The sequence below is a fragment of the Aegilops tauschii genome, chromosome 6, assembly GCF_002575655.3.
Source record: "Aegilops tauschii subsp. strangulata cultivar AL8/78 chromosome 6, Aet v6.0, whole genome shotgun sequence".
Lineage (NCBI taxonomy): Eukaryota > Viridiplantae > Streptophyta > Magnoliopsida > Poales > Poaceae > Aegilops > Aegilops tauschii.
Window position 1 is genome coordinate 17940607 of NC_053040.3, and position 6604 is coordinate 17947210.

General features: G+C 48.3%; 1 long non-coding RNA gene across 1 annotated transcript; it reads right to left on the reverse strand.

Moving 5' to 3' along the window:
- Positions 1–980: 980 nt before the first annotated feature.
- LOC141025500 (uncharacterized) lies at positions 981–4649 on the reverse strand. The gene is made up of 2 exons (XR_012187002.1): positions 4363–4649; positions 981–1285 (listed from the first exon to the last, which is right to left on the reverse strand). It is a non-coding gene; the product is annotated as an uncharacterized lncRNA (long non-coding RNA).
- Positions 4650–6604: the final 1955 nt, after the last annotated feature.

The window sequence follows — 6604 nt, forward strand, 5'->3', positions numbered from 1 at the left end:
TAAAATAAATAATATCATGTGGTACAAGTGCTTCGACAAAGGATGCATCGCAAGCTCACCAAAGCATCCCATACACCATTTTTTCAATCTCATCAGAAAGTCACCACACCAGCTAGAAATAGGAGCACAAACTAGCACAATCTAGCAGCAATGATATTAAAGCATGAAGAAGGAAAGGCTAAAGTGGAGTGTGATGCAGTTGTCCACACCCATGGTTCAACATCTGATGGGGAAGCACTTGATGGAATGTATTTCATTTTCAATGCATGGTTAGGGGGTATACCCTTCTCTTCCGAAAAAACATGTGAGTTAGCCATACTACTTTAAAAAAAAAAAGGATACCCGCGGCCTCTGCATCAGTCGACGCACACAACCATATTATTAAATGAAGTAGCAGCGAAGTAGGAAGTTCGGAACAAGGTCATAAACCAAACAAAAAGAAAAGCTAAAAATGGTGTTATCATGTGTATATTAGTTCATTAGGTGATGTAAAGGGCCTACTTAATAACATTGAGTTTGAACATTACTGCCGAGGATACATGTTTCTACTCCTACCAATTGAACAACCGCGACACTGCAATAGATTGGATGACTAGTGAAAAAAAAACTCTATCAACATTTAATTTGATTTAAAATCAATGGGTAGAACTAAAAATTCGAATTGGTCTTAGACAGATTATCATAATCGCGAGCTTTTCCTCGAAGGCAAGACACATCACACATATTTGCAACAAAACTAATACGATAAAGTCCTTGCATGAAAGATAGCACAATAGACGGTGAATTAGAACAACCAACATGTTCTACATACTAGAATAAATAAGCTAGACATGTACTCTTTGTCGGACACGAGAATCAATGAACCAATATGTCAAAATCATTGAGTATATGTGACGCCCCTGATTCAATCGTACACTAATCATACACGCAAACGTGTACAATCAAGATCAGGGACTCACGGGAAGATATCACAACACAACTCTAAAAATAAAATAAGTCATACAAGCATCATAATACAAGCCAGGGGCCTCGAGGGCTCGAATACAAGTGCTCGATCATAGACGAGTCAGCGGAAGCAACAATATCTGAGTACAGACATAAGTAAACAAGATTGCCATAAGATGGCTAGCACAAACTGGGATACAGATCAAAAGAGGCGCAGACCTCCTGCCTGGGATCCTCCTAAACTACTCTTGGTCGTCGTCGGCAGTTTGCACGTAGTAGCAGGCACCTCCAATGTAGTAGGAGTCGTCATCGGTGGCGTCTGGTGCCTGGGCTCCAACATCTGGTTGCGACGTCCGAGAAGAAGAGGAAAATTAAAGAGGAAAAAGGGGGAGCAAAGCAACCATGAGTACTCATCCAAAGTACTCGCAAGTAAGGAACTACACTACATATGCATGGGTATCTATGTAAAGGGGCAATATCGGTGGACTGAACTGCAGATTGCCAAAATAAGAGGGGGATAGCTAGTCCTGTCGAAGACTACGCTTCTGGCAGCCTCCATCTTAAAGCATGTAGAAGAGAGTAGATGGTAAGTTCACCAAGTAGCATCGCATAGCATAATCCTACCCGGCGATCCTCCCCTCGTCGCCCTGTGTGAGAGCGATCACCGGGTTATATCTGGCACTTGGAAGGGTGTGTTTTATTAAGTATCCGGTTCTAGTTGTCATAAGGTCAAGGTACAACTCCGGGTCGTCCTGTTACCGAGGATCACGGCTATTCGAATAGATAAACTTCCCTGCAGGGGTGCACCACATTACCCAACAAGCTCGATCCCTCTGGCCGGACACACTTTCCTGGGTCATGCCCGGCCTCGGAAGATCAACACGTCACAGCCCCACCTAGGCACAATAGAGAGGTCAGCACGCCGGTCTAAATCCTATGCGCGCAGGGGTCTGGGCCCATCGCCCATTGCACACCTGCATGTTGCGTGGGCGGCCGGAGAGCAGACCTAGCAACCTCCATTACAAAGAAAGTTGCGTTACGCGGTCCAACCCGCCGCGCGCCGCTCAGTCACTGACGTCAAGAAGGCTTCGGCTGATACCACGATGTCGAGTGCCCATAACTGTTCCCGCATAGTTGGTTAGTGTGTATAGGCCAGTGGCCAGACTCAGATCAAATACCAAGATCTCGTTAAGCGTGTTATTTGGAAGTAACCGCGGACGCCGACCAGGGCCAGGCCCACCTCTCTCCTAGGTGGTCTCAACCTGCCCTGTCGCCCAGCCGCAAAGTAACAGTCGGGGGCTGTCGGGAACCCAGGCCCACCACTACCGGGATGGAACCACCTGTCCTTTCAGCCCCCACATCGGAATCACTTGCGGGTACTCTACGAGCCGACCGACTTTAGTCACCACATGTATCATATAATGTATACAAGTATATACCCGTGATCACCTCCCGAGTGATCACGGCCCGGTAGTATAGCATGGCAGACGGACGAGAATGTAGGGCCACTGATGGAATACTAGCATTCTATACTAAGCATTTAGGATTGCAGGTAAGGGTAACAACTGTAGCAACAATGACAGGCTATGCAGCAAAATAGGATTAAGCGAAAGCAGTAACATGCTACACTACTCTAATGCAAGCAGTAGAGAGAAGGAATAGGCGATATCTGGTGATCAAGGGGGGGCTTGCATGGTTGCTCTGGCAAGAAGGACGGTTCGTCAACACCGTAGTCAAACTGGGGGCCGCCGGCAGCCTCGGGGTCTACCGGAAAGAAGTAACGGAGGGGGAGCACAATAAATAACAGAGCAATCAAAGCATCACAAAGCGTAACATGGCAATACGTGGTGCTAGAGGTGACCTAACGCAGTAGGAGGTGATACCGGCGAAGGGGGGAAACATCCAGGAAAGTATCCCCGGTGTTTCGCGTTTTCGAACAGACGGACCGGAGGGGAAAAGCTGCGTGTTCTCTATGCTAGGGATGTGTGGCGGACGAACGGGCTACGTATTCGGATTTGTCTCGTTGTTCTGAGCAACTTTCATGTACAAAGTATTTTCATCCGAGTTACGGATTATTTTATATTAATTTTTAAAGTTTTAAATCATTTTCTAGAATTAACAGATTATTTTAATTCGAAATTGCATTTATGACATCAGCATGACATCAACAGTCAACTCTGACCGTTGACTGGTCAAGCTGACACGTGGGTCCCACTGGTCATACACTTAGGTTAACTAAACCGGGTTAATTAGTCTAACTAAGTGATTAGGCTAATTTATTTTAATTAGATTAGTTAAACATGATTAATTAACTTAATTAACTCATTAATTAATTAATTATTAAATTATTTATTCTAACTTTTTTTGTTTTTTATTTTTTTTAAATCGTTCTGTGGGCGGGGCCCATATGTCATAGGCCCAGAGGCCTTAACGGGTTCGGGCGGTCGGGCGCGGGTGTCACCCGAGCAGGCGCTGGGCAGCGGGCGCCGTTGCGGGCGAGGCGCCCATCGGGGCAGACCCGAGGCGACGGGGCAGGCGAACCCGGCCGGCGGCTGCGGGCACGGTGACGCGAGACGGGCGCTGGCCGGCGCGGAGGCCGTCGGGGCACCGGCTGGGGCCAGAGGGGGCGCGGCCAGGGCGGCGCTGAGTAGTGGGGGCGGGGCGTAGGTGAGCGGCGGAGGAAGGCAGCAGGCGGGGCGGAGCAAGGGAAAGGCCAGGCGCAGCCAGAGCGGTTCCAACACGAGTGGGGTGAGCTGGGCGGCATCAGACACGGCGGGACGGCAGCGGAGCGAAAGCAGCAGCAGCACGGGGTGGACGCGTTCAGGGGCGGCGGTGCGCGCCACAGGCGGGGCGCTCGTGGGTGCGTCGGACGCGAGCTGGGTGGTGGGCGCGGCCCCGGGGCGGCAGCGGGCGCGGGACGGTGCGGGTGGATGGGCGCGCGCTAGGTTGAGGCCAGGCGAGCAGGGCGTGGCCCCGGACGGCAGCAGACGTGGGCGGGCGCGCAAGCGCGCACGGGCTTGGAGCTCCGGACGCTGACACGGGAGGTCGTGGAAAACGCGTGCGGAGCAGGGTTCGTTGTGCAGAATATAGCGTTCGAATGCTCGCGGCGAGGGGCGTCGATGGGTGGCAAGAGCTCATCTGGGGAAGACCGGAATTGGCACCGGTGACGAGCCGAGGCGGAAGTTGCAATGGGAGCTCGTCGGGGAAGGGGTTGCAGGGCGCGGCAACAAGCGTTGGAGGGCTCTTAGGCCTCCTGGAAGTGCCAGGAGCACGATGCTGTGCCCGAGAGCGAGCAGCACGTGCTATGGCAGCGACCACAAGGTGAGCGGCGGAAGCAAGCTTTGGCAATGGCTACCGGAGCATCTAGGAGTGAAGTAGTGGAGGAAAACGAGGGGAGGGGGGTAAACGCGTGCTCACCGGGCAAGAACATGAAGTCTCGGCGTGGGTTTAGGAGCAGCAGTGGTGGCGGATTCGACGACGAACGCCGGTGGCAGCAGGAGGAAGAAGGCCTCGATCCGGCGTAGCAGGGGCTTCCCGGGTTGATCTGCTCCGTGAAGTCGAAGTAGAGGTGGCCGGAGGAGTCCGCGGGGTTGGCTCAGACTGCGGGGACAACGGTGGCCGCGAGAACGAGCTTGGCCATGGCGATGGTGGCGGCTGCAGCTTCTATGGGGAAGGAGGTGAGCGAGAGAGGGGGGGGAGTTAGGGCGCCTAGGGTTTTGGGGGGCGAGGCGATGCCTTATAGGTCGACGGGGTGCGGCGATGGCCGGCACGTGGCCATCGCGGCCATGGGCGGCTGTCCGACGTCCACCTCCCCCCTGATGAACAGAGAGGTAGGAGGAGACAGTGGGGGTTGGGCCGGCTTGGCTGTTGTCTGGGCCAAGGCCCAGGGGAAAGGGAGGTTTTCCTTTTCTCTTTTGTTTTATGTTTTGTATTTGTTTTACTTTTCTTTTTCTGTTTATATTTTAGAATCTAATTACTTTAGTTTTGTAAAACACATCTTTAGCACCTAGATTAGCATATCAAGTTAGACCAGTTCAATAGAAAGTTTAGTGCCAAATTAAATTAGTTAAATATTATATTAACTAAAAAAAGGTATTTACTTAATTGTTTTACCTACTGTTTTAATTATTTTAGAGCCTTTAAACACTTCTTCAAAGTTTGGTTTCGCCACCACAATTACCTATGATTTATCCGACACATTTAGAACATTTTTGTTTTAGCGTTTGAAATCTTTTGTTGTTTGCTTGATTTTGAATTTGAATTTGAAACGGTTTCGAACTAACGCAAGATTAGCAACAGTAATCGAAGTGATGTAGCATCATTAACAAAGTTTTACTGTAGCTTAATTACCCGGGCGTCACAGTATACTAACAACATGAGGCATGGCCACATGGGTAGGGGAGGTATGCCTGGTAGGACAGTCACAAACATATGGGGATAAGGGGGCATTCCTTAATTACTAAGTACGTAGTACTTCCTTTACTACTACAAAGAAAAGAAAATAAAAGGAAAAAAACAAAGTTGTGTGATATGTTCCTCCACCATCGTTTGCTTTTTTCGTACTTTGTTCATTTGGTACTCAAAAGCAGAAACCCTAGAGAGGCGAAGAATTTGTGCATGCAAATATGCTGATTTTAGAGATTCCTTGGCCTCCCATTGAGTAGGGGCTCAGCTTCAGCATTGCTAACTTATTCATGCAACAATATTGTTTTGGTTGCGTCAGGACTGGAAGCTGTCATCAACACTAGTGACTGGAACAGATAATAGAGAATAGAAGAAATGTGAAGTGCAAAGTCCTATCTGTTTGCCATCCCGAGACCTACCATTCCAAGATAATCCTTAAAGGAAACTATAATACTTTCTTGACCATAAAAAAATATAAAGATTTCAACAAGAGGGAACTCGGCTCCAGAATGATCAAATAGCATGAGGTACTAGTATATGCTATATATGTACCCAATGTCAACTTCGTGATCTTTTTAACACCTTGTATTTGCTTTGGTCAATGTGTAATTGCAATGATGCATAGGGCATTTTATAGCCAATGGATCCATCCTTTCCTACGGATGGGCATGGTAGTGATTGATCTAAACAGTTTGTCATGTACCGTCTGGTCTAAATGTTAAACCTACCTCTAGGTGGACATGATTGGGATTGATGTTAACCATGGCCGAGTATAGAGCAATTATTAAGTTCGCACCTATTATCTACACTAAATTTTAGACATACCCGCGTTCTCAGTTGGTTAACTTCCTTGTGCTGAAACTTACCCACCAGCGTACAAGTTCTAGACTGGACACTAGTGTTCACATTTTTCTAGATTTAATACCGACTTTTGGACATTGTTCTTTCAGTGAGAGAGGACACACCCCTTGACTACAAAATGTTTGTGGTGACTTCCTCAACCTCAAGATATGGCGGCTCGGTCTCTTAGAAAAGTGATGATTTTATGTGCGTGTATGTGAACTTTTGAAAAATAAATACTGAAGACAAACTACATTTTTTTGTAACTGACCACTACACTTCGGTTAAGTGCTATGTTCGCCCTGCTTTTTTTTTGCAGAGAGCTTCATAGCAGGCTCACTAAAGTTCCGAAAAGTAATTGTCCGCTAACGACTGGCTTGGTCGACTAAAATGAATCAATGTTTCTTCATTCTAA